The sequence below is a fragment of the Filicampus tigris genome, chromosome 14, assembly GCF_054856515.1.
Source record: "Filicampus tigris isolate MCC_2025a chromosome 14, RoL_Ftig_1.0, whole genome shotgun sequence".
Taxonomy (NCBI): domain Eukaryota; kingdom Metazoa; phylum Chordata; class Actinopteri; order Syngnathiformes; family Syngnathidae; genus Filicampus; species Filicampus tigris.
The window spans coordinates 16,891,887-16,918,834 of record NC_141230.1 but is presented as its reverse complement, the minus strand read 5'-3'; the positions used below and the strand labels follow the sequence as shown (position 1 = coordinate 16,918,834).

At 41.1% G+C, this 26,948-nt stretch overlaps 1 protein-coding gene across 2 annotated transcripts in view; it reads right to left on the bottom strand.

The window, feature by feature from the left end:
* The window catches only part of htr1fa (5-hydroxytryptamine (serotonin) receptor 1Fa), a 56,096-nt gene that overhangs the window by 15,922 nt on the left and 13,226 nt on the right, over positions 1–26,948 (bottom strand). The window contains exon 1 of one of the 2 annotated variants that reach the window (XM_086052180.1): positions 8,332–8,467. The exons of the other annotated variant lie outside the window; for it this stretch is intronic. The gene's annotated coding sequence lies outside the window, so the exon portion shown is untranslated. Of the gene's footprint in view, positions 1–8,331; positions 8,468–26,948 lie in introns of those variants that run through there. 2 annotated transcript variants of the gene reach the window in all.

The following is a 26,948-nucleotide window of genomic DNA, read 5'->3' as shown; positions in this document are numbered from 1 at the left end:
CTTTTGATTAGGCAGTGGAACCATTCCATCCATCCATTTTCAACAGCGCTTGTACTGATTTAGGTCGCACGTGAGCTGGAGCAAAGTCCCAACCAATCGCAGGGCACATATTGACAAACTTCAGTGAACCTCACATGCATGTTTTGGAATATGGGAATACCCTAAAACAACCGACACATGTATACCAGTAAAAGAGTTAGTAGGACAGTATGTTAACGAAAGACAAAAACACTCTCTCTACTTGAATGCAAATGAGGTGTGATACACTTTGTATTTGAAAGGTATTACTTTAAACTATTTTCACACACGCATGAACACGCACACGCACACGCACACCCCCACACGCACAAACCTAATGGTGTTGAACTGCTGGCTGAGGCTGCCATTTAAGGTGCCATCCATAATTGGTTGGGTTCTGCATCTTGCTCAAGGACACCTCCACTGCGTCTCTGAGAAATTCATCACAAATTCATCACTGATTTATTCAGGGTTGCATCAAGGGAAAAATAAAACCTCTCCTGATTTCCTGATTCTCTTGCCTAAGTGCAAAAGGGTGGTATTTTGCCAAAAAATAATAAATAAATACAATAAAAATACTGCATCTATTTTCTTTCTAAAAGTAAGGAAAGGCTAGTTAGCCGTTGTGAGTATTCAGTCCTGCAGAGTCCAAATTAGTTCCTCATACTCGGGTGCCCTGTTGCTGCTATGAAAGGTCTTTAAAGAGAAAGTCAACCCAAACATGTTTTTTTCAAGAATAATTTCTATGCAAGCCCAGTAGTTGAAACAGGGCATTCTGATAAATATTGCGTTTGTGGAATAAGTGTTAATCCACTCGTTTTTAGCCGTCTCTGGGGCGGTCATTTTGTCTTCTGTCAACTGAAAATGACATCACAACTGCTCACAACGATCAATCACGGCTCAGATTCAGAAAACAGGTCAGCCGTGATTGGTCTCTGTGAGCGGTTATGATGTCATTATCAGTCGACAGAAGACAAAATGGCCACCCCCGGAGATGGCTAAAAATGAGTGCATTTTGCTGCTTAACTTATATTGGCAACATATTCTTGACAAAAAATATGTTTGGGTTGACTTCCGCTTTAACTAACCCTCATACATCATGGTAATAACACTCTTTGACAACACCATATTATTTTAATCACTTCTTGCAGATGCTGCAGTGCTGAAAGCTTTTCAAACAAGCGATTCCTTCCTTGCATCAAGGACCTTTCTACAGTTTGTGATGTTTGCCTAGAATTATGTAAACGTTTCTGAAAGCATTTTCTCTGAAACTGGTTGAAGGGCACAGAATGTAAGCAGTCAGCGAAGAGCTTGTTAGAATTTTTCCTACAGTTAGAGGTAAAGCTATCAATCCATTTTCTCATGCTTATCCTGTTGAAGGTCATGTCAAGATGATTTGTGGCAAAAGGCAGACTGCACCCAGGAATGGTTTCCAGTCAACTGCAGGATCATTATGGAATTTTTCTCAAAATGACATCCCTAGGATGGCTTTACATTGCAGGTCTGACCTGATGCTTTCATTATAGTTTAGATTTGCCACAGGTGTTCGGTTGACGTGCATATGTACAGTATTGGCCATCAATTAGCTTATTTCAGTGACATCCATAAATGTGATCTCTCCGGTTACACTGCATAATACATAAACAAACAAATAAATGAGTGGAGTGCATCAGATTTGCATGAAAACCTTAAAGTGGAAGTCAACCCAAACATATTTTTTTCAAGAATACATTCTATGCAGGCCCACTAGTTGAAACAAGGCACTCTGATTAATATTGCATTTGAGGAATATGAGTTAAGCAGCAAAATCCACCCATTTTTAGCCATCTGACAGGGCGGCCATTTTGTCACTGCTGTCGACTGAAAATGACATCGCAGACCCTCTGGGCTCAGATAACGACCAATCACGGCTCACCTGTTTTCTGAAGCTGAGCCGTGATTGGTCGTTATCTGAGCCCTAAGCAACCGTGATGTCATTTTTCGGTCGACAGAAGTGACAAAATGGCCGCCCCCTCAGATGGCTAAAAACGGGTGGATTTTGCTGCTTAACTCAAATTCCCAGAGCTGGGCACTTGACCCTTTTTTGCCGGTCCGTCCGCGACTCTCCACCCTTGACCTGGGTACCCTTCCGGCCCCGCCCTTTTCATTAAAAATTATCATTCATACCATAATTTACGTTCACTCGTCAAAAAACACAGCAGGTGTTCTCCTTGTGGTCGGATCAGATATTCAAACAGAAGCAAAGAAATAAAACGTCATCTCTTGTACATTCATTGTACATAACAGCAAAACTTGCAGTGAAACCTAGCAGTTTTCTTTCGTAAAGTGTGCAGACTGGTTTCTTTTTTTAAATTTTTTTAGTCTTATGTAAAAGCTGGCCACCTGTTGTGTCTTTAGGCAAAGCTATTGGCCCCTTAGCATAGTACACCCCGGAACAAGCTGCTCATTACTATGGCCACCTCCTGCTGCGTCGCAGGTTTAGTCCGCAACACCATTTACTAGGGATGATTATGATGATGCCTTTCAATTCTCCATGCATCATTGAGGAAACCCATCAGCTTCTTTGGATGCATAAACAGGCAGGAAGCACACATGTAGGAATGAATTTCCTCCGAAAGTATTTCCCATTATATGCACGCACTGTTTAAGTTGACGCTTAATGAATGAGCCGCATTGTGCCTTTGCTTAATAAGTCGGCAGTCCATCAATTAGAAGTTTAAAGGATGAGGTGCTGCATGCTGCGAGTAGTTAAGTCACTGCACACACACACACACATGCGCACGCGCAGAAACGCACACGAAATTGCTCTGTAAATTTTACGGCTTGATTCTACAGGCCTCCTACGCAAAGATAACGGCTTTGAAAGTAGCAGTGCGTCGTTAAGGTCACTGAAAATCCTCATGTGATGAGTAATGGGCAAGTGTTGTACAGCGAAATGCGTTTTTCAAACACTTCTCAACATTTGAGTCAAAGCTCAGGCGCTAAAATCAGGCTCACCAGTACGCCCGAATATAAAAGAGTGCCTGTTTATTATTCAGCGTTAAAATGTGTTTCTATTTGGAGCCGCTTCCCGAGGCCTCTGACACACGGCCGAACATATTCAAGTGAAGTTATTGCTTGGCTGCGGTTGACTGGCGACTAGTCCGCGGTGTGCCTCCCTATCACAGAGGGACGCTTACAATGCAAGCTCCGTAAAATATTGCCTTTGACGTGGAGGAGGAGCCTTAAGCCGAAGCCCCACCAAACACATTCGGAAAGTGCCAGAGCTCATATCGTGAGTTAGGCCCTCTCTCGGGTCCAGAATCAACGACCCCCTAAATGTTCTACTGGATGTATGGACAAAAAGTCACAGACACACTCCAAAATGTTGTACACGTCTTTCAAGGAGTTATACAAAGGTTGGGTACAAGAACTGGTTACTAATTAGACCCAGTTGCTTCACTGGAATGCTGCACTGCACATGCATTGCGTCGGATTGCACTCCGACACACAGTATGTCAATGTGCACTTTACAGTCACACTTGTCTGCCGTGGTGCGCAACACGGAGAATTATCGCATCGCTTGGTAGGGCTCGCAACACCTCTAATAGGACTTTCACAGCTTCAGTTGCGAGTGATGCACTTTGATGTTTCAGGATCTCCCAGTCTTATCTCAGAGCCATGAAGGAAACACGGCAAGTTACTGCGAGTTTGCTTCTCCTGTCGGTGAACGAAATGTGCGTGAACAATGATCTTATTTTTTTCAAAAGGATGACATGCGTCTCCTTACATCTCTTATATTACTGTATGTGGTGAAGAAGAAAAGCTTTATTGTCATTGCAGCACATAGTGGAACACAATGGAACAGACATAACCTGTCCAAGAAATATAGAGTACATAAATAAATAAATAAATAGAGTAAATAACCAGTGGGATACCGACTGGGGGTCCCCTTTTACTGCGCCCTGTTTTTGCAGATGAAAAGAAAAAAAAAAAGGGGGAAAAAAAAACAACTGCAGACTGAGCTCCTGGAAGGAGAGCAAAGTATGGATTTGGAAAAAAAAAAAAAAAAAAAAAAAAAAAAACTCAGCAAACAAGCATACATTAATGCATGACACACAGACAACCACATGTGGAGGTGGGCTGGGAAGTGTCGGGTGGGAACGTTAAAGCCCTCCTGCCGGCGGCTGGCTTCGCAGCCAACAGGGTGCCACCACATCCCATCTGCAGGTGCGCCATATTAGTGGAAGGGAAAGGGGTGAGCAACACAGCACACCGCCTACATGACGATACATCCGCTGCCAAGTAATTGTATTCCCCTAAACCAGATATTTGGTGTAATACCAAGTGTGACCTGTGAGAAGCAGCAAGCAGCCACAGGAAATCAAAACATTATAAATAAAAAGAAGAAAACATAGTCACAAAAGAGCTTCCGCTTGCTTCCTAATTGGCTATCGCTCCGTTTTGCCTCGCAATCACAAAATCCGCGGCTGGACCGAAATCAGCGTCGACCACATACATGGATTTGTGATGGGACATATTGAACATTCAATATTTTCTTAAAATAATCTTGGAGAAGTATCTGAGATCGGGCCTTTTTGTCAGAATGTGTGTGTGGAACCCGCTTTAGCGCAACCACAAAGCAAAGTGAGAGTGAACTGGAGACACCTCAGAATATCAACATGGTGTCATTTAATCTGCACTCTAAGGGGTGCACTGAGCTGCGAGGCAATGCTTTATGCTCAAGTGTACATCGTTAAACTGTAATTTAAACAGTTATTGAATCTGCTACCGCAGACGGTCTTAAATTAAATTAAATCAAACCAGCAATACGTGGCTCCCCTGGTTCCTCCAATCACTGTTACACCTTCACAACAAGTGGGATCACATGACTGCCTGTGTTTATCACAGTCGTGTATTTCATACACGCGCACAAAAAATAATAATCTTGCAGCTTGGCAAAACATTTTGACTGAGGCATTTTCATTACTTAAAGTGGAAGTCGACCCAGACCCTTTTATTTAAAATAATATGTTCCATGCGCCTTCGATAGTCCAAACACGGCATTCAGGTTAATATCGCGTACGTGGAATATGAGGTAAGAAATCAAATCCACCCACTTTTGTCCATGCCAGGGGGCGGCCATTTTGCCACTTGCTGTTGACTGAAAATGTTCATCAAAGTTGCTCAATGCTCAGATAACGACCAATCATGGCTGAATTTCAGAAAAAAAGGTGAGCTGTGATTGGTCGTTACCTGAGCCCTGAGCAACTGTGATGTCATATTCACTCAACAGGAGTGACAAAATGGCCGCCCCCATGAGATGGCTAAAAATGGGTGGATTTTACTGCATAACTCATATTCCATAAAGACAATATTAATCAGAATGTTTAGACTAGCGAAGGCGCATGGAGCATATTTTTGCAAAGATTTTTTTGAGGGGTGACTTCCGCTTTAAAAGTAATTTGAAATTTGCATACGTTTCCTATTACATTCTCCTTACCAGGAGCAGTCCAATTCAGACTTTAAAAAAAAACAACAAAAAAAACGTTCTATAGGTGTATATTAATCTCTGGCCATGTAAACTCTTCTGTGTTGTATTCATATTTTGTTGAAAGTTTTTGTGACTGCAACGCAGACGCCTTTATATGTACTGCAGCACTCCTAATATTGTTTTATACTCTCGTTTATAATGCCAGTTTCAAAAGATTGATTAAATGCTGTCTTTGTATAAGTAAATAAAGTCCTTTATTGAATTGGGGAGTTGATCGTTGAGATATAAGCTTGTAAACGCCCCAAAAGTCTTCTGCAAAATGGACGCTAATGTCATCTCTTCATAACAAGTTGACATTGACACTCCTTGGACTCTAATGAACCCCGAAGGGAAATTATCTGCTTGCCGGAAAACAAGGAACAAGAGCAAGACAATTATATAAATATAAATAAAAAATGAAGCAAAATTGCAGGCTCTTAGCAAAGAAGGTAACAGTCCAAGCAGTGAGTACAAGGTTTGAGGCATTGTGCTTACTGACTAAGTACTTTGACTTTAAGTGGGTTGACATTGGCACCTGAAAAAGAAAATTCTCTGAATTGATTTATTTGAGATTGAGAATGGTTGCTACCTGGAAGAGCACACTTATAGAAGGAAGGGTCAAAACATAAAGTGACGACTCCGGAAAAGACAGATTGACATTTCTGGTACTAAATCAAGAGTCAGTGATGGTGTAGTGGTTCGCTCGCCTGGCTTCCGTTCAGGCATCTTGGATTCAGTTCCCACTCTGTCACAGTGTTAATATGAGTGTGAATGGTTGTCTGGCGCTATATGTTCCTTGTGATTGACTGGAAAATAGTCCAGTTATGCCTCTCGCCAAAAGACAGCTGGGATAGGTTCCAGCTGATCCTAATAAGGACGAGTGGTATAAAACGAATGGACGGATGATACTAAATAAGACTAATTACTGTTGTTTGTGCTTCTATCAAAGTCTTTGTCTTATTCCTGAACAAAAAAAACAGTTATTGAACACAATGAGCAGCTGCTATTTGGGTGGGTGAGTGACTATGTGAGTAGTTGTCGCCTCCCCAAAAGGGGTTATAGATGCCACAAGGTGGCGCAAAAGGACAAAACTTGTTTAAATGAAACTCCTCATCTTACTCCAACACAGTTTCTTGGCACCAAGATGCTACCAAATGTACCAAAGTATTGCTGTTATTGCTTTAGTCATAGCACAAAACAAAAACAGTGACAAAGTAATTTGGCAAATGCTGAACGTGTGAGTTCACTGTGTGTAGCCTATTGTTAGCCTAAAAGCGTCATTACCTAAAGGCTAATTCTTTTTCCGCATTGCACGTCTGCAGACTGCACTGCACGCACACCGTGGATATACAGTATATGCAGTCACGTTCACACTAAATTCCAGGGTTCATGTTGGTACGTGATCCCATCTTGCTCATGAATAATCCAAAAGCGGAAAGAAAAAAAAAAACAAAAGCAAATTCTAACCTGGACAACCAGAGCCGAGGTCCAAACCCAAAGCTTTAAATCTCAGAAGTGTGAGGCACATTTGCAAACCACTGCTCCAAGACCATGCATGTGCAAATGCATTTTTTTTTCTCCCAGTAACATCCAATATATTCCATCTTGATATTGATTCCCTCTGCAAAATATATGGTGAGTTACTACATGCCTGCCAACCCAAGTGTGTACATTACAGTTCAACTGTCCCTCCCTCTTCAAGGTTCCCTGTAAGGCCTTGTCTACATGTACCCGGGGGTTTTTAACAACCGGATATTCTCGATGCGCTTTTTGCTTACTTATTTGTCCGCAACCAACCACTGCTTCTCGCTGAAAGGTTTAAAAGCAATTCTGACCTCTTGTCGGTCCTCCCGAACGCGTTTGGCGCCGTGTTTTTGGTTTCGTAGAAGTGACGTCAAAGGACGGAAGTTCCTTCTGAATGGACAGTATTTGGCTAACTACTGCCGCCTAGAGGCTTGGCATGCGTTTGAAAAGGCACTTCCGCGGTTTCGTGAGGATGCGTTTTTTTTATGTGTATTCCAACACAGGCGAGGCGTGGGGGGCTGATTATAAAACCCCGGCTACGTGTAGACAAGGCCTAAGTCACTCAACTTTGATTCCCAACCGCCATCATCACATTATCCAGAGGAGCAATCCTCCATGGATAAACTGCAACACCCACCCACTCTCCCCTCACGTTACCCCCCACCCCCCCACACCTCTTCTTCTCATAATAGCCCACTCACCAATCTCCAGTCAGTCATCACATTGTAGAATGGAGCTCTCTAACTGGACATAGGAGCTGTTTCATTGCTGGACATCCATCCAGGCAAGCATGCAAGCACCACAGCTTTTATCGTTATCAGCAAGAAGAAAGCATCTCCTTTTTCTTTCTTTTGTGCTATTATAGGTGGACTGCTTCGGAAACATGTGGGCGAAAGTGACAATCGTGCTTCATCATCAGCAGGAAAATTACTTTTTCTTTATGTAATCCAAACCGCCTTCAGGCTGCAATGGCACATGTTGTAAGAAATTGGGAAAGGCAACAAACGCACAGAGTGAATAAATAATTTCACACAGTCATGTGCCTTGGAGGGATAAAATTGCATACTTGTGTTTAGCTCTTATTAATCAATGTGCAAATGACACAGTCAATTAAGAAAACAGCATATCACCACAGCAAATATTGGAATGGTCAAAGTGCTTCCAAATTTGCCCCGGCAGATTGCTAAATGGCAAGTGTGCCTCATGCGTGAAGCACTTATTGTAGTGAGTTAGAAAAAAAAAAAAAAAAAAAAAAGAACAAAAAAAGAAAAACTTACCCGGCTTCATGCGGGCATCAAGAGGAGATTATTGCATTCCTTGAATGTGAGTGTCCATTCAGCTCACAGCGTCTTCCACGCCGACACCCATCAACTGTGGCGACCGAGGGGCTGGCGGACGCGCCCACGTGAGCGCGCGTCCTGGCCGCGCTGAGACGCGTGGCCGTGCACGGAGGAGGAGGAGGAGGAGGAGGAGGAGGTGTGAAGACGAAGAATGGTGCCTTATCAGCCCTCCAGTCGGTAGCGCTAATAAGGAGATAAGCGCTTCTGTGGCAGCTCGGTATGAAATGCTAAATTGAATAAGTGACTCTTTAAGTGATGGTATAAAAAAAAAAAAGAGAAGAACAAGTCATGCAGTGCGTGTCTGTGCTTCTCCTTTGTGACCTCTTCAATCATTAAAAAAAAAAAAAACTGGAAATAATGTCTGCCATCATGTCAGATTAAAAAGGAGTTCATGCAACAATCTCTCAAAACAATTGTAGCTCAAATATTTTTTCCTGATTGAGATGAATAGAGAAGCCATCAATCCGTTTCAGCCCCCAGAAAAGTGCATGCCTTCATTTGAGTAAACTACAGACTCATCTCAAACCTTCCACTTCTTTGGTTTTTTTTCATCATCAATTTACCAATTACTTGAACTTAAGTGGACTCTTACACAAATTGCAATCAGGTATTGGATATGTTCAGCTCTTATCAAAGTGTTAAATTATAAAAGCACGACCTTGACCATGCCTTCACCTCCACCCGTCGCCGCTACTGCCACGGGGATGCCAATAAAGCACTGGAAAGGTTCCGATACATCCGAATCTCTGCTGCCAGGGTCTTCACCTGCACTAAGCTCTGGCAGCACATCACACCCTCCCTCATCCAGCTCCACTGGCTTCTCATCAACAGCAATGGAGCCAGAAATCTTTCAGTGGAGTGGCCCGGTTGACACAACATCTCATTGAGGTATGGTCATATGCACGCCCATGCTTATAACCCCCCTCTGTGCCTGAGAAGTCATTGTTTATAATTCCATCCACAGTCAGGGTTTCATGAAATAAAATTCACACATATCCAGAACATTTTTCAACACACTCCTAACACACGCAGGATCAAGTTGAAATAAAACGAAACATTTTGCTGAGCTTAATTGACTAGATAATGCAATTTTATTTGCAATTGCTTGCTTTTGTGTGCTATCTCGTGCGCTGGTTTTCTTGCCAACAGCCAATCAGAGTGATCAGTTATCGCCGACGGCTGACACCATTTTGCATTGTGCGACTGATGGCCCGTTCATTGGAATCATATCTATCTATCTATCTATCTATCTATGAATCCATCCATCCATCGATTGTATGTGTTCCACTTCACTGTGAGTGTATTGAAGTAAGAATATTTTTAGATGTGGCTACCTAATTCTTCTTCATGCCCTTCTGATTTTTTTCTATTCCTGCTACACTATTGGTTGTTTTCCTTTTCCGATCTTATTGGGGTGGGGGGGGGTGACTTGTGTTATTTATCCGAGTGGAGTGATGGATTAACCTCCCCAGTTATTGCTCAATCTACCTTCCCCTGGTTTATACTACATTGCTGAACACAAGTTTGAAGTATGGTGGCCCTGAAGGGTAAATAGGTAGAATGGTGGCGCGCTAAGAGTCCATTGGTTTGACAAAAAGTTTGCCCCAGGAGCTGACAGCCCCACACTATGCCACAGAGTCATACTACTTTGAATGAGAGCCCTCTTACTTCCCTTTACAACCAGTGTATATTCTTCTTTTTTTTTTTTTTATATACACACACATTAATTTTAACACCTTTTATGTGCAGCCCAAATGTAAAAAAAAAAAAAAAGCCTACAAAAAAGAACAATTAATGCGAACTGACTGAGTTCCCACATGATGACATCATGCAAGATGGCGGTCCTCATTTTTTGCACAGAATTTAAAACAGGCAAAACTAAACTATTCTGATAAACCATTTATGCACATGACTTCTTCTCCTTCACGTGCTGGTTGTTGCCTAGCACCTTTCAACATAAATGAACCCTAACCCGCCTACAGGACTGGCGTGGCTCTTTATTGACTCACATTGTTGAACTTTGAACTTTTGTTAACTGCAAAATTTTACCCTCTTACATGCAGTATTATTTGAAAGGAATACAAAAGCACGCTGACATTATAGTTTGGCCTTGAGTTGTGCTACATTGGTTCAGTTAGTCTTCCTATTCAAAACTGGAAACAAAAGAGAACATTTTTCATGTTTCTTTGAAAACAAATTCACTTGGTGTGCTGCGAAGGAAAGGGAGCCTTTCACATAGCTTACGTAAGAAAAATGTAAAAGACTTTGACTCTGAAAGACCAAATCTACAAATGTTGACAAATGGTGACGGTGATGGTATGAACAAAAAAACTCTTTGAGAAATTGTTCAGGCACTGAAGTAAATGATGACTTTTTTTTTTATGCTCAAGAAATCCTGCTGGCCAGCTAAGAATTTTTTTTTAATATGTCTCCAGCCACCGCTGGCATTATGTCTTATTATTTGTTACCTGATAGCATTAACGCATTAAAAAAAAGCAGTCCCGAATGTACCCCGCCACTGGGCCAAAGTCAGCTGGGCCCCCCAAAAAAGACAAGCGCTACAGAAAATGGATAGATAATGAATATTACAATTTAAAATGTACATTTTAAAATGGCCACATTCACGCGTTCATAAAGAAAGAATGTAAAATCTCTGTTGATGAAATGGTGTTTATGAAACAGTACGAATCAGGGAGGCTGAGCCAGATTACATAATGGTTGCTATATTATTATATTGAATGCATCCTAATTTGGACGTGGGAAACAGTGATTAGAAAACGAGTTGGCTCAATATCTTAAGTTGGAGGTGTTGTGATACATTTCCCATCCATCTTTTAGCTCTGCTCACTGTGAGGGAGGCACAGAGCGACCATCTGGATACACTGAAATATTCCCTGTGGATTTGTGCCCCCCCCCTTCCTTTCTTTACAACTCCAGAACATAGTTGATATTTTTATAGCTACAGTATATTCAACAGGTCATCATTATTGGCAGTGTGTTTCTGGTACAATTCCCAAAAGCGTGTATCTAATTATCTATGTTTTGCTTTGAATGTTTTAAAGCACTTTGAGTTGCATTTTTATGTATGAAAAGTGCTATATAAATAAAATGTGATTGATTGATTGAGTATACAGATTGATGTGAAAACTAAACAGGGCAGTTTTTGTCAGGCATGCTGTGTAACAAATATAGAAACCAGATCTATAAATAGCGACTAAAGGAAGAACATGGGCGAAGTGTACTAAATCAGGAATAACTATTTTGGGGATGATAAGTAGAAGCTTGCTTTTATTCGGTTTGCTTTGCGTACCAATTCAAATAGCTACCACTTTATTATTGAAAGTTCGAAAGTGCAAAACGTTTACTGTATTGTATGTTTTACTGCTTTCATTGCCCTCCAACAGGTGTGGCAAAAGTATTCAACTCACACTTTGTATTTAAGTACGGGTACCTAACTTCTGTAAAAAAAAAAATATAAACAAAGAAAAAAAAAAGAATGTGTTAAGTATTGATCAGCTCCTTTTGTTAACCCCTAGCGATTTTGAATAGCCAAATGTGCCGGGCACCCCAGGAAAAGAGACACAGACCAAGAGTCCACAACAAGATAACTGAACCAGAATTAGGGGAAGGAACCCTTGCCTTGGCGTGGCACAACAATTTACTTCCGTAAAAGTTGAAAAGTACTAAAGCTCTAAAATTGTATGTGAAAAATTAACCTCAGTTCAACAGTAAAAATGAATCTTTGCTGTCAATTATATCCAGTGCTTGTTTAGATAATTTGGCACAATATAAAAAAAAAAAAAACTTCCTTGCACAGAAGTTTTTCTCCTTTGCTAAATTGGAGAGGGGTTGAGCAGATTTAGAATTTTTGAATGCCACGAGATAATATTTTTTGACCCAACAACATCAAACAATCCTCTTACAAAGTAAATAAGGCAATTAATGGGGACTATCTTTTCAATTCAATTGTATCATTGCTGTTAATAGTCTGTTTCACATTCCGCCTTAAAGGTCAGACTTCTGACTTCACCTCCTTTGTCATTTTTTAATCAGCGGAGATTGAAAAAATGTAATGAGCCTGTTTTGACAAAGTTAGAAGTGCAGTAATAAATACTTGTCCCAAAAAATATAGTATATACCTGTACCAGAAAATTTACTTGAGTACAGTAAGAAGGTATTTGTATTTCATTAATCCCCACCATGGCCTGCAGAGGACTTGAAGGGTGGTGCAGAAAAATTATTTCAAAAAAGTGCTTTTTTTAAAAACACGCTTTACTAACCTCAGTTAGGTTCCAATATCAATTCCTACTCTGGGACAAGGAAAAGACCCCAAAAAATCCAACCGGAAAGATCATCAAGGTCAACATCCTCTTATTCCCAGCTCTCCCCTATTCAGTGTTTCAGTTGAACTTTCTCCAAAAGTTCCTTTTTTTTCTTCCCTAAGGCCCATTTCCATATTTTATAGTAGTTTTATACATAGTTTTACGGACAGATGCCCTTTGTGACTCCAAAACTTCCAATTCAAACGGGCACTGCACTGGCACTGGCCTGGGCTGGTTTGCCTCCAGAGAGGCTCGGTTAATTAAAAACATTCATATTTATGTTTATAGAAAACACTGATATAGTCATATAAAAAGTGGCATTGTAAAAGGTGTGCAGGAATTATGGCTTTAGGTGTCTGAGTCCGCTGTGACATAAACATTCTGACTGCAATGAGTTTTTAAATTAGTACTAAAATGTGATTAGTGGGGGTAGATGAAAGAGAATTAAAAAGAAAAATCCCAACAATGACCGTAGCTAAAACAGCCACAACATAAATCAGAGTCGGAGTAGCTGCTTTATGTTCTCTCAGGAACGTTGCAAGTCTTTAAAATATATGAAGAGTAATGTTCTTCCATTCACTTTCCAACTTTTCTTGAAATTGCCTGCCCTTTTCCGAATTATTGTCTTTTTCCTTCATCGCATTAAGAAACAAACATCAGGTTGAGAATAAACCAACATTTTTCTCCCTAATGCCCAGCTCTCTCAGGGGTTGCCGAAGACACTGAATAAATAGAAATCAATAATATTCAGTAAGGGGATTTGTTGGTGTAATCCTTATGGATTGATGTTCATTTTGTCAGTTATTATCACAGGGTAAACCTGTGAATTAAGTACTGTTTGTTAAAAAAAAAAAAAAAAAGAAGTACCGGTAAGATCTTTAACGATGAAGTCAACCTAAACACATTTTTTTCAAGAATATGTTCTATGCATGTCCACTAGTCGTTTGGGAATAAGAGTTAATCCCCCCGTTTTTAGCCATCTCTTTTGGCGGCCATTTTGTCACTTCTGTCGACTGAAAATGTCATCACAACTCAGGGCTCAGGTAACGACCAATCGCGACCCAGCTTTAGAAAACAGGCGAGCCGTGATTGGTCGTTACCCCTGAGCAGTTGTGATGTCATTTTCAGTCGACAGAAGTGACAAAATGGCCGCCCCCAGAGATAACTAAAGACGGGTGGATTTTGCTGCTTACCTCCTATTCCACAAACGCAATATTAATCAGAATTCCGTGTTTCAACTATAGTGGGCCTGCATAAAACATATTCTTGAAAAAATATGTTTGGGTTAATTTCCGCTTTAAATGGGAATGTCTTTGACAGCAGGGTCTCTCACCAATAGTCAGATCATTCCACAGATGCTAAGATGATTTAAGACATGCTGTCAGGCCTATTGGTGTTGGGAATGGTTTGAGGATGCTGAATTGTCTGTGTGTGTGTGTGTGTGGCTCCATGGAAACAGAAGGGCATGACAACCAGCCAGTGAATTTAAATATCATTTCAACTGTTTTGTGCTCTTGTGTGCTTTATCTCATTAAAAAGGACACCTTTCGGATCAGCCAGACACAGCAATTGGGAATGAATGAATGCTTTGAACATTCACAAAAGTCTCCGTTTGAATTCTGAATGGTCGGGGCTGCTGGACAAATTCCCAGCTTGCCGTTTGTTGGCAACTTGCCTGTCTCTGAGCAGGACAGCATGATGCTGTTTCGCTGACTTTAGTAGGTTGCTACGTAAACAGGCTGAAAATATCCTGCGATTCGTATTTCGACTCGGAACATCCAGATGTTTTTCTCAACGGATTCCCGGAAATAAGACACGTTTGTTTATTCATTACGCTCATTATGATCCCTCAAGGGGAAATTCAATTTACGCTCTGCTGTATATTTTTTTTGCATAGCACACACAGAGTGGCCACACACGTGCAGCCATGACGGAGAGCGATACGGCGAGCAACCAGCCGCTACACAGGAAATAAAGCCGACTTTGAATAATACAATGAAAAGATTAATGGGAGTTATGCTCTCCATTTGTTTTTCTTTTCTGTCAACACGCCCTCTTATCAAGGAACATTATGAATATATTAGTAGAGAAGAAGATGGGGCAATGAACACCATTTTCATATTGGAGAAGCAGTGTTCAGGCCAAACAAGAGAATATTGCGACCCTTTGTCACGTGAACATGATTTGATCCATTCTTTTTAAGAATCTCTCTTAAAGTTCTTTGACTACTAGTCAAGTTGTAGTTGAGATTGAATGAAGCACAATGTTCACTCGCTATGACCCCCGCAAAGAACTTAATATTACCGCGTCTTACTGAGGAGTGGCCATATCCATGTATGTCTGTTATATACAGCCCCCAGGTGGCCATATTGTGCACAGCAGAATGAGCAGCACAATTGCCATTGAATTAAAGCAAAAAAAGAAAAGAAAAAAGTTCAATTATTTACTTTCCAATTAATTGTCATGACAGTATAGTGCCCCCTTGGTGCCAAGGTATGAGCAACGAATGTAAATTGATGGTACAGATGACTAAATTGAGTGAACAGATTATCAATGAATATTATTTCTCTCATACTTTCGCACATGCGGAGGTGTTTTTTTTTTCTGTACTACTGTATGTTTTTGAGTGCTGTGTTTCTTATTAAAAGCCACAATACAATTTTTTGTTTTTTGGGGGCGCTGAATGGATGAATGGCATTTCAATTCATTTCAATGGCGAAAGATGATTTGGGACCACAATTTTTTCATTTGGCAAATTCTTTAATTTTCCATACTGATCACGTCTACGCTACAATGTCACAAGTCAAGTCTGGGGAAGATGTAGAGTCTGGAGAGTGGCTCTGCGTAATGTTAATCAGAGAGTTGACATCTCTTTAATCAAACTTTGTACTGAAAGTGCCGGATGCAGAGTCGGAGTTGAGTAGATGCATGGTGAATCAGGGGAAAAAAAAAAGAAATCTTGTCATAAAAAAAAAAAGTTGTTATGACACCCCTGCAGAGATGCCAGCCTCTAAAGTGTCACAACAAAGCTGTGGTGATGGCGATGACGTAGCCCACTCGTATGCCAGTGAGCGTGTGCTTGGTTCAAATGTGATCAAATGATGTGTCACATGACATTGAGTGAGTGAATCTCTTGAGCACCTTCCATCGGAGCACAGAATTATTTATCGGCTTCCCTTGACGAATGAAAGATGAACGGTACAAACCAGCACTGAATACTCTACTTTAAATGAACTGTAAAAAAAATCAAAAAAACAAAGCACTCCTTTATACCACCTACACAACCGCCGACCAGGACCAACACAAATCCTTCGAACCAAATGTTCCTTGTTTGGCGTGGCAACGGTAGACGGCAATGTGAATAAACCCAGCTTGTGCATTCATCAGTGATTAGTCCTTTATGAGATACAGATGGATGCTGCCGCATGTTTAATGTCTTTGTAATGGTGCTTCAGGTCAATCATTTCAATAAAAACGGGTGGGATTTTATTTTGTGGCATTTTTATATCCCTGCTGACATTCAGATACTCGCAGTTTAAAATTTCACATCGGGACAACGGCAGTGATTCCCAACTAGGGCACCGTCAGAGAGCATCAAGGACGGCACAGGAAGTTATCCAATTTGACTTTATTGTGTCCAAAGATTGCTGCTTTGAGTGGTGTGTGTGGCACAGTGTGCTGTTGTGTTTTATAAATTGATGGTTTCTATTAATAAAACATTATTGCGGTGATATTAAGAAGTGGATTAAATCAGGTAAATCCTCACTGGCTAACAATCAAGGTTAAAGACGAAATCAACCGAAACATATTTTTATCCAGAATATATTCCCAGCAGGCCCACTAGTTGAAACACGGCATTCTGATTAATATTATGTTTGTGGAATATGAGTTACGCAGCAAAATCCTCCCCCCCCCCCCCTTTTTAGCCATCTGAGGGGGCGGCCATTTTGTCATTTCTGTTGACTGAAAATAACGTCACAACTACTCGGGGCTCAGGCCACAACCAATCACGGGTCAGCTTCAGAAAACAGGTCAGCCGTGATTGGTCGTTGTGATGTCATTTTCAGTCCACAGAAGTGACAAAATGGCCGCCCCACAAAGATGGCTAAAAACAAGTGGATTAACTCTTATTCCACAAACGCAATATTTATCAGAATGCCTTGTTTCACTCAGTGGACTTGCATATAACATATTCTTGAAAAAAATATGTTTGGGTTGACTTCCACTTTAAACAGGATCAGTGTTGGAGGTGAAGTCGGGAGCCGTAAAGTAAAGTAAGCAGGGATGGAAAATATCAGGATTGCAATTTAGTGCTGTAAAATTATTGAAATTGTCTTTAGAGCAGAGAGTTCATAGTTCATACAGTTTAAGAGGATAGAAGGCAGTAGCTGTATGCCAGCCTCATCATCAAGTGATGAATTGCCCTTCAGCTGCAGCTGCCCACTGCTGCATAATTTTACTTCCTTCATATACCGTATGTAAAATGCATAGTCCTAATTTCCCCTTTGGGATTAATGAAGTATCTTAAATGTAATCGCGACATGCATTAGTTGATTAAGCTATGGTGCTTTCTGGCACCATTTCAACTTTCGCACAACGTGTGCATATATTTGCGGGACCTCTTGTGGGCGTGTTTTGGCTCACAGTCCTGGAACTAAATACTTGAAAGCCTTTGAAACTATAAATTGTGTGAAACCTACAACAAATCGTAAAATGAAAAAAAAAAAAAAAAAGAAAAATATCACCCTGGTTTTAGTGACTTTCCCAGATTTGGCTTTGAAATGAAACCTGAATGTATGCAAGTTGAAGCTATTTTAACAACAGTGAGCTTGACAACCACACTCGTGGTCTTGGTAAGGTGGTCTTCATAGCTCAGATCACGAGTCAGAAGTCTATAAAGGCTTCTTATTTATTCCCCTTAGGGGTTATTGTTTCAAAGTTAACTTTCTGCTACATTCATTGTTGCGTGTGCAGCATAGTGCACCTCAGGGTGTTTTTGAAGCTGCTTTGTCATTTGTGAATACAGTAACAGCCTTCTCTCAAACTCCGCGTTGGCAGTTTTTATTGGGTTTGATGCTCGAAGCTAATTTACTGATAGTCAAACAGGCTCACGGTTTCTTGGCAGATGGATTTTTGACATTAAAATTGTATTCTTAACAAAAACGCATTATTCATAAAAGGGTTTGAGCATCATGGCGTACAACGGTTTGCACATCATGGTTCTGAGGTTCTGGGTTTGAATGTTGACTTTGACTACTTAGATAAAAATGTGCAGGTTTTTGCCAGGTATTACTCGGGCTTCCTCACATTCGCAAAACATACGTTAAACTGCCCGTTGGTGTGAATGGGAGTTTGAACGTTTGTTTTTCTGTATTTGCTCTCCGATTGGCTGGTGGCCAGTCCGGGGTGTACCTTTTGCCCAAAGTCGGTTGGCTCCAGCTCATCTGTGACCCAAATGAGGGAAAGCGCTATAAAAAGTGAATGGATGGAATCTTTGCCAGCATTCGAGGGCTTTATCATCTTGGAGGCTTGAGTTTGCTCCCAGACTGTGGAGTAATTGTATGCGGGTGCCACTGGTTGCAGAATCTCATCTTGACATCGCTCTGCATTGAGATTGCCTCGTTTTTCAAGCACCTGATTGTCAGCACCTGGGGGGAACCGGAAGCTCCAAACAATAAAACACAATAGAACCGCCTGGATAAGGTTGAAAGACTTGTAGAAATGCACCACAGCCCTCTGTGGTGCTGCTCAAATCCTCCGCAAATGCGCATCCCTAAAAAATAGGGAAGAGTTCTTAGCGCGGCAACGTGCCATTGTGAAGGTGTACCTAAAGTTCTGCCGCACTTAAACTGCCAGACATTTTCAGACTCGCTTTTACCCTGATGTCTGAAAAAATGTGAAAAAAATATAAATAAATTCCTGGGATTGAATGGCTGGACTGTGAAAAGACAAGTAAATTTGTCAATGGCAGTGAATGAGATAAGTGACTTTCCAAACTTTTGAGCAAAAGAAAAAGCTATCATAACTCGTGTCATGCGTCTCAGTAGTCTGACTTGAATGTCTCACAACGCACGTAAAAAGTATAAAAAGCTTAGCAGCAGTGTATTGCCTCAAGACATCAACGCAGTCTAACTTGCAGTTGCCGTCAGCACTTCTCACTTCATTTGACCACCATGGGAAAATGAATTCAGACCATTTTGTTTACAACCGATGTCAACAACCACAGAGGCACAGAGGGACTTATAAAAGTTGCCCTGAAAGAAATGAGAAATTCCGAAGATTGCACTTGTCACGTTTTCCACGTATAGTCGACAGAGGTTTATAAGCTGGGGTAGCCGCACACATCGGAGAATTGCGATCGCAATTAACCCATTTGGGTAATTACGTCGGCCCCACCAAGAAAAAAAACATCTGGGTTGCTCATAAATTTCAGTGCCGTAAACCGAGCTACAGTATATTTTCCATGGCAGGTGCTCTCTGGTAAACAAGACATGAGCAGAAGCGGGACTCGGGCGATGTCCTTGTAAGAAAAGGAGGCTGTCATTGGAAGAAGCTTGCGGCGGATGAACGAGTCAAATATGAAAAACAGCAAATGAATCAAGAGACTACACGTCTCAGCTAGTTCCTCTGATTTTGATTATCGAGATAACGATGCATGGATAAATGCTAGAATAGATCATAGGATGTGCCAGGGGCGGAGCTATGGGTGGGCCTGGGTGTGCACAGGCCCACACAGATTGACACACTGCCGACCCAGTGAGATGAATGAAAAAATATATATACTTTATGAAACTATTTTTTCATTTGCTTTTTGTTATGTTTTATATCTTACTGACTATTAAAAATGTCATAATTGTGGTTGTCTAAGGAAGGTCTGACCTTCATATTATTCGGTTTGTCATTTTGTTTGAATATCCGATGTGTCGGGACGGGAGGATTGTACACAGTGACGGAAATGTTCAGGCCCACCCTAATTTTTCCAGGCCCACCCACTAGCCACGCTCTGTCTCCGCCACGGGTACGTGCACTTTTTCGTAGTTGAATAGCATGAATATTATAAATTAATTGACGGGACCTTTGTTTGACAAAAAGTCGATAATGGGTTTGTGCTTTTCCCGTTCAATTCCTATTGACCCAAGTGACGATTGTCTGGAAAAGACTTTGACTTGGCTCGTGCGAACCATTGTGCCACTGTAAATGATAATGAGCCAGGAGACTATTTATTATTATAAACTGACTACTGCTGAAAAGAGCGGCAGCTGGGAATGACACAATGGAAGGGAGGAAGCTAACTGGATGATACAGGAGGGCATGGCAGATGAGGCAGATGGAAGAAAACAGGGTGCACACAGGCACAAGATAAGCATTGGCCCAAACCTATCCAGGAAGCAGGGCCTGGCATTGTGCCCTTAAAATAAAATCCCAGATTTTTTTCTGATTTCCAGTTTTAACTCATGTTTTACTAAACTATTAAAAATGCAACAAAAAAAAGAAAAGTTTTGAACATGGAATATTAAATTTCACGGAAAAAATTGTTTGGAAATTTGAAAACTCGGTTGGCCAATTGTTGACAAGAAGCTTTTACTTGCTCATCCAAGCATTACAATCACCTTTAATCAGATATCCCTTTGAAACACCGAGGTAAAATTTTCACTGCCTATAAAAGTAGTAATTGAATGTCAACATTTAAAGGCCTGTGTGTAATATATTGTCTTATTTGCTCCAGTTTTAAAATGCACCACCAATGAAACCATTCTAGATGGAATATAGAAAACCTGCTCGCGAAGGAGGGCCCCATTGGAAGATAGGGTGGATTGTTTTCGTTATAAGCCAAGGGCCTTGTGACGTGTAAGCACCGGGCCAGTGCATTTCTTCATTCTGAGGATTATCTCTGCTTCAGTTGCCTCCTGCAAGAGTCTCACGGAAGAAACAGACCTGTGTTCATTTCCGCTCTTGACACTTGCAGCACAAAATGCAAAGCAATTACCGCAAAGCTATATGACGCAAAACCTCTTAGATCGTTCCTCTATAAATTCACACATCAGGATGATAAACATCGACTGTATGTGAGGATGCTGATTATGGATCGGCTCACTGTGCACTTGGATACTGGAATTCCTCAGCAACAGATGAAAAGAATGTCAGGATGGGAAACAGCACCTCCTCCACTCTCATCCTGGAAACAGGGACACCTCAGGGATGGGTCATTGGTACCCTACTACTCACGCTTTAGACATGACCATGGGCAAATTTGCTGATAACGTCGCCCTTATAGGCGGGATCAGGGACAACGGCGAGGAGGTCCGGTGTCTCAGGTGAAAACAGCCGAAGATGATTGTGGATTTCAGGAAATGCAACAGCACTGAGTGATTATGTGCGTGTGTGATTGTATTTGCTACAAGGCCACTGTGGAGGATTTTCTTGCTAAACACATGGTAACAGTTTCCTCACGGCCAAATGTTTAAATGTTGTTTTTAATTAACGAATTTGATGAGCTTGAACACAGGTTGCTTTGAAATATATTACATCAAAGCTACCTTTCAAATAGTAAGTTCCAACATTTGGTGGGCAACTTAGACTCTCCATTGGTCCTTGTCACCAATCCACTAAGTGATTAGTTTACCTGCCAGAGCATGTTGAAAACCGTATTGATTTCGAATCACATTAAAGTCAAAGTAGGGTAGGTAGATGAGAGCAAAATGTATCTTTCCAACAAGCAACTCTTCTACCACTATCACGACTTCATGCTTAAAAGGTCTGACAAGAGGAAATACGTCACGTTTCGCAAAATGTTGGAACGTGTAGACATTTTCTTGCAGTAACAATGCTTTCAAGGCCCTTCCTTTGTGTCATTGAAGAGACCTTGTGATCAGTGGCTCTTTAGTTTGAGAGTTGTCAGTGCATTACTTGCCGGAATGCCGAAGGTTTTCCCAATCAACTCACTGCCCGCCCTTGTCTTTGTTCTCCCATCTGCATCTCATCAATTTATCACTCTAGTCTGCCCTGATCCCTTTCTTTGCTGTGCCAATCAACAACCCGCAATTTCACGTAAATCCTTCTGTATTAGCTTATCAGTCCTCTCTGCCCTGCTTTCTTTAATACACTGCTTGCCCTTGTACTTTCAAAACACTGTCATCAACAAGTAACCAGTCTTGTTTGGCTGTTGGCTTCGTTTCCTCAGTTAATTGATTACCGACCATTTCTCATGTCCTTCTACCGACCTGTGTTACATTAGCTTATCAGTTCTGCCTGCCCTTAGGTTCTCTCAACAACGCCTCAGTCTTCCCTGTTCCATTACCTTTGTTTCCTAAATTGTGGTCCACATATTTACATATTACAATTCTATCTTGAGTTTTAAAATGTGCTTTTAAAGGGAGAGTCAACCCAAACATATTTTTGCCAAGAATATGTTCTATGCGGGCCCACTAGTTGAAACAAGGCAATATGATTCATATGAAATGTGAGTTAAGCAGCAAAATCCACCCGTTTTTAGCCATCTCGGCCAATCGTTCTGAAGCTGAGCTATGATTGGTCATTATCTGAGCCCTGTGGGTGTGTGATGTCATTTTCAGTCGACAGAAGTGGCCACCCTCAGAGATGGCTAAAAACGGGTGGATTTTGTGCTTTAACTCATATTCCACAAACACAATATCAATCAGAATGCTGTGTTTCCGTTACTGAGCCTGCATAGAACATATTCTTAAAAAAATATACTTTTGGGTTGACTTCTGCTTTAAAGTGTGCTGTGTACTTGAGATGACCAACAAACACACCACACACATCATGATAATTCAACACAACCAAGTTGCTGGTCAATTTTGTGTGTGGTGACAGCACAATCGTCAGGTCAGCTCCCAATAGGCTATCGTTCCATTTTACGAGTCCATTGCTCAGTCAAACCTGGTGTTGACCACACATATAGGTTGGTGATTAAAAATATCTGGTGATCATAATATATATATATTTTTTTGCGATTGTCTTTTTTCTGAGGAGATAGTGGAGGGTAAAATCGATCTAAAATCGAGACAGAGTATAATCTCTCAGTATAATCTAGACGAGTTTTACACCCATGTGGTCCAGGTTTTTTCCGACTTGAGGGAAAATGCTCAAATGAGGCCTAATTTCATTAATCTACTATCCTCCAGTCCTCATATCCTTCGACCTGTCTCACATTGTCCCGTCTACCCTGTTTTCTTCTTGACTCATTCCCTCCTCTTGTGTTCTACCAACTGTGTCAAGTGTTTGCTCCTTTTTTCCCTAGGCCAACGGACTCCCCAGCAATCCTCATCGCATTTCAGCCACCCCGGCTCGCCCTTTTTGTTTTCCCAAGGGTCTTGAGTGAAAGTTAGTTCTGCTGTAATTTATTTCCATTGTTCCTGTCTTTCTTGAACCAACTTTTATTTTGTTCTACCGACCTCAGAGGAATTCAACTTCCCTTTGTTTCTCCTCCTGTACTCATTAAAAAAAAAAAAAAAAAGCGAGTTATTCAATTCCTGCCCACCTGCTACTCACTTTCTGTTTGTGGGTCTATCCGCCTCCAGCCGTATAAACGACTCCACTAAAACTTACGCTAAAACATACACACGGGCATGAAATACAAGCACCAAATAAAGATCCATGAACTCTTGTCAGAGTCACCATACTGTACACATAATTTGCATTCCCACACATATAATTTGGCGAGGAGGTGCGGGGCATAAAGATTTAATGTAAATGTGCTAGAAGAAAGCGCCCACCACACAGCTGATTATAAAACAGTGACTGGGATCCTCAGTGCCTCATGTGAGAATATTCAATATGTTAAGGACACAACTCAAGTCACACGCAACTAAAGTGACTCAGTTAACTGCAGCAATACTTGTTGACTATTGTTTGTTAGTATTGTTACATTGTCTGTCTACATGTGTTGCTGCAGTGTTTGATTTAATACCCGTTGCAGAGTAGCAACTGCCGCAAGGTTGATGCTCGTTTTGGCTGAGCCATGGCTTGTATCTCCAAAACCTCACAGTACTCAGGGGTATGTTGTCATGTTATTTTCAGCTCATCAATTTAAAGAAATGTGGCAGGATATGGGCCCTGATTATGTGCGGAAAAGGTTCACGGGTTAATCATATTGTGTTTGGGTTTTGCTGGGCGGCCAGATGGATTCAAGCAGATGGTAGAAGCTTTCAATGCATGTCGGAATGATGCAGCGTGGCACACCAGAAGGATCAAGTGCCGCCGTGTTTCGAGCGGAGTCGCTGCTTGTGGAGGAATGACAGTGGGGGGGCTCCAAATAGAGGCTGGTTGCCGCGTTCTCTGTCCATCCTGCTGGGACATGCCCTCAAACCTTCTTTTTTTTTCGGCAAGATGCTAAAAGACAGATTTTTCTATTTGCATTTACCTGCAAAATAATGTTTAATTCATGGTAACATTTTGCAATTCATGCAGAACAATGTGCATACTTTCTCAAGTACTACAAAGAGGAATTTATTTGAAAGGAAGGTTTTAGTTTGTTTAAGATTTTCTGGAGTTTCAGACTGCACTATTTTGGTATCACACAAATCTCATTGTTGTCTCAGAGAAGTAAATGAGACATGTTTGAGAGCTCTAGAAACTACTTAAAGGTACAATTGATCAAAAAGTCTCTTAAAGAAGGAAATCACCCCTAACATTTTTTTTTTCAAGAATATGTTCCCAGCAGGCCCACTAGTTGAAACACGGCATTCTGATTAGTATTGCGTTTGTGGAATATGAGTTAAGCAGCAAAAATCCACCCCTTTTTAAGCCATGTCAGGGGGCGGCCATTTTGTCATTTCTGTCGACTGAAAATGACATCACAACTACTCAGGGCTTAGGTCACGACCAATCATGGCTCAGCTTCAGAAAACAGGTCAGCCGTGATTGGTCGTTGTGACAGAAGTGACAAAATGGCCGCCCCCTAAAATGGCTAAAATCGGGTGGATTAACTCTTATTCCACAAACGCATCAGAATGCCTTGTTTCAACTAGTGGGCTTGCTGGGAGCATATTCTTGAAAAAAAAAAAAAAAAAAAGTTTGGTGTGATTTCCGCTTTAAGAGGATGAGATTTGTGTGATACCAAAATAGTGCAGTCTGAAATTCAAGAAAATGTTAAACAAACTAAAGCCTTCCTTTCAAATAAATTCCTCTTTGTAGTATTTGAGGACGTATGCACATTGCTCTGCATGAACTGCAAAATGTTACCATGAATTAAACATTATGAATTAAACATTAAACATTGAACATATTCTTGAAAAAAAATACGTTTGGGTTGACTTCCGCTTTAAGTAGAAGCAACTGAGTAAATGTAGCTCATTATTACACACCGTTGGATTCCATTTTTCATCTGTCTTAATCTAGTAATCCAGTGTGGCTTCTGCCTCGACGTCACCGAGATCCTTCCTCATCCAATCAAGTCCCTGCCAGATTCTCCAAGCGGTATCTCTTTAATTGATCTGTCCTAACAGCGCTGTTGTCTTTTCTTACCAGCCAATCAGCTCTTTGCCAGTCAGTATGTTCCTCCACCTGGATCGCATGATTTTATCAGCCCTATCTGTCGCTTCCTTTGGTTTTCTCAACCAATAAATAGCGCAAGTTCTTCAGTTCTGCCGCTCATATTATGGTAGCTCATCAGCTCTGTCCGTCATATTGTAGTACTGCTTAATTTCCCCAGTTGTAAAGTACGTGTGTGTTTTGTTTATCTTGATTCCGGTGTATCACGGCAGTCCCTCACAAAGAGAGCGTAATAATAATCCGTCTTCATATCTGTCCGTCGTCTCCGCTGTCTTTAGAAATGATACACAGGTGTGAGAGTTGCACAACAGCAGGCAAACGGCATAAAGGATGTTGAGAGAAGTGTTGCTGGGAATGACAACTTGTATTTAATTTCCGCTCCTGGCTGATTCATTTCACTCTTTCAAAACAACACCTTTGGAACACCAGCAGCTACATACCGTGGTGGATGCTACACGAAAATGCAATTCATGTACTGATTTGACTTATTCCTGCACAGCAACGTTTTCCTTCAATTCTGTAGTTTATACCGTTTTTTTTTCCTCAATTCCCAAAATTTATTTCCTAAAGCATGTTGGGTTGTTTTGTTCTTTCCTTTTCTACCTTTTAACCACTAAAGAGTAGCAAACATTTGAAAATGACAGTATCCAAATTCTAATGCATAAATACCATTTCTTACCCGAACTGGCACCTGCTATTTCCTCCAGTTGAGTAAACAAATGCCCCCCAGTGACCAGTCAAAATGTTTACGACATGGAGAGAAACTTTCATGCTTAGCATTTAAATCTTGTTTGCTGCATTGGCAAAATGTCACAATCTGCGTCTTCACCAGAAAAGTCCAACCCTGACTTTTTCCCCAAAAAAAAGAGTCTGGGGTGAATTAATATTTGGCCAGTATTTCTATGCATTAACCTGGCATTGTTTTTGTGTGTGTGTGTGTGTGTGTGGTGCGGGGCGGGGGGGTGTTGTTACAAACACCTTGAAAAAGGGAACATTACCACCTTATGAAATTGACATGCAGTGGGAAGGTGTTGAAGCTGGATGAAAACGACACGTTTTGACGTGACTGTTATATGGAGCGAGGATACAGTGACCAGCGTGTATGCAGACGCGCCAGCGGGTTCATCGTCAAAACAACCTCTAGAAGTTCTTCACACTCATACATAATGCAGATACCTTAGTAGTGACATCTTAATCTTTCGGAGATAGTTTTGTAGATGTTTCTCTCACACACGCACGCGCGCACACACACGCACACACCTCCACACACTCAAACACAGTGGAGCGTCTACGGTTGAATGGTCCTGAAATCGCAAGGAGAAATAATCTTGTAAATGGATATTTACCAAGAATGTGCTGCCACATACGATGATATAACATTGTATTTGCCTTATACATTGATGAAGCAGCATGTGGCTCATTATTCAAGGATTTTTTTGTTTTTTTAACCCCCCCTCCTTCCTGGCTGTTTGGTAGGCTCAGTTGTCAATACAAAACAATTGCAAACATTGAAGAACACAAACAAGCTTTGTTAAGTCTTGTGTATGAAGAGACTCACCTCCTAAGATCCAGAAAACTCTGCTTTCGTGGATGAGCACACGTTTTGCACATTTTATTTGTGTAAGTTAAAAATATTGCAAAGTGAGCCTTTAAATAACTTTTTTTGTTTCATGTACTGTTGTTAGAGGGTGCAACAACATTGCTGAAATTAGCTACAAA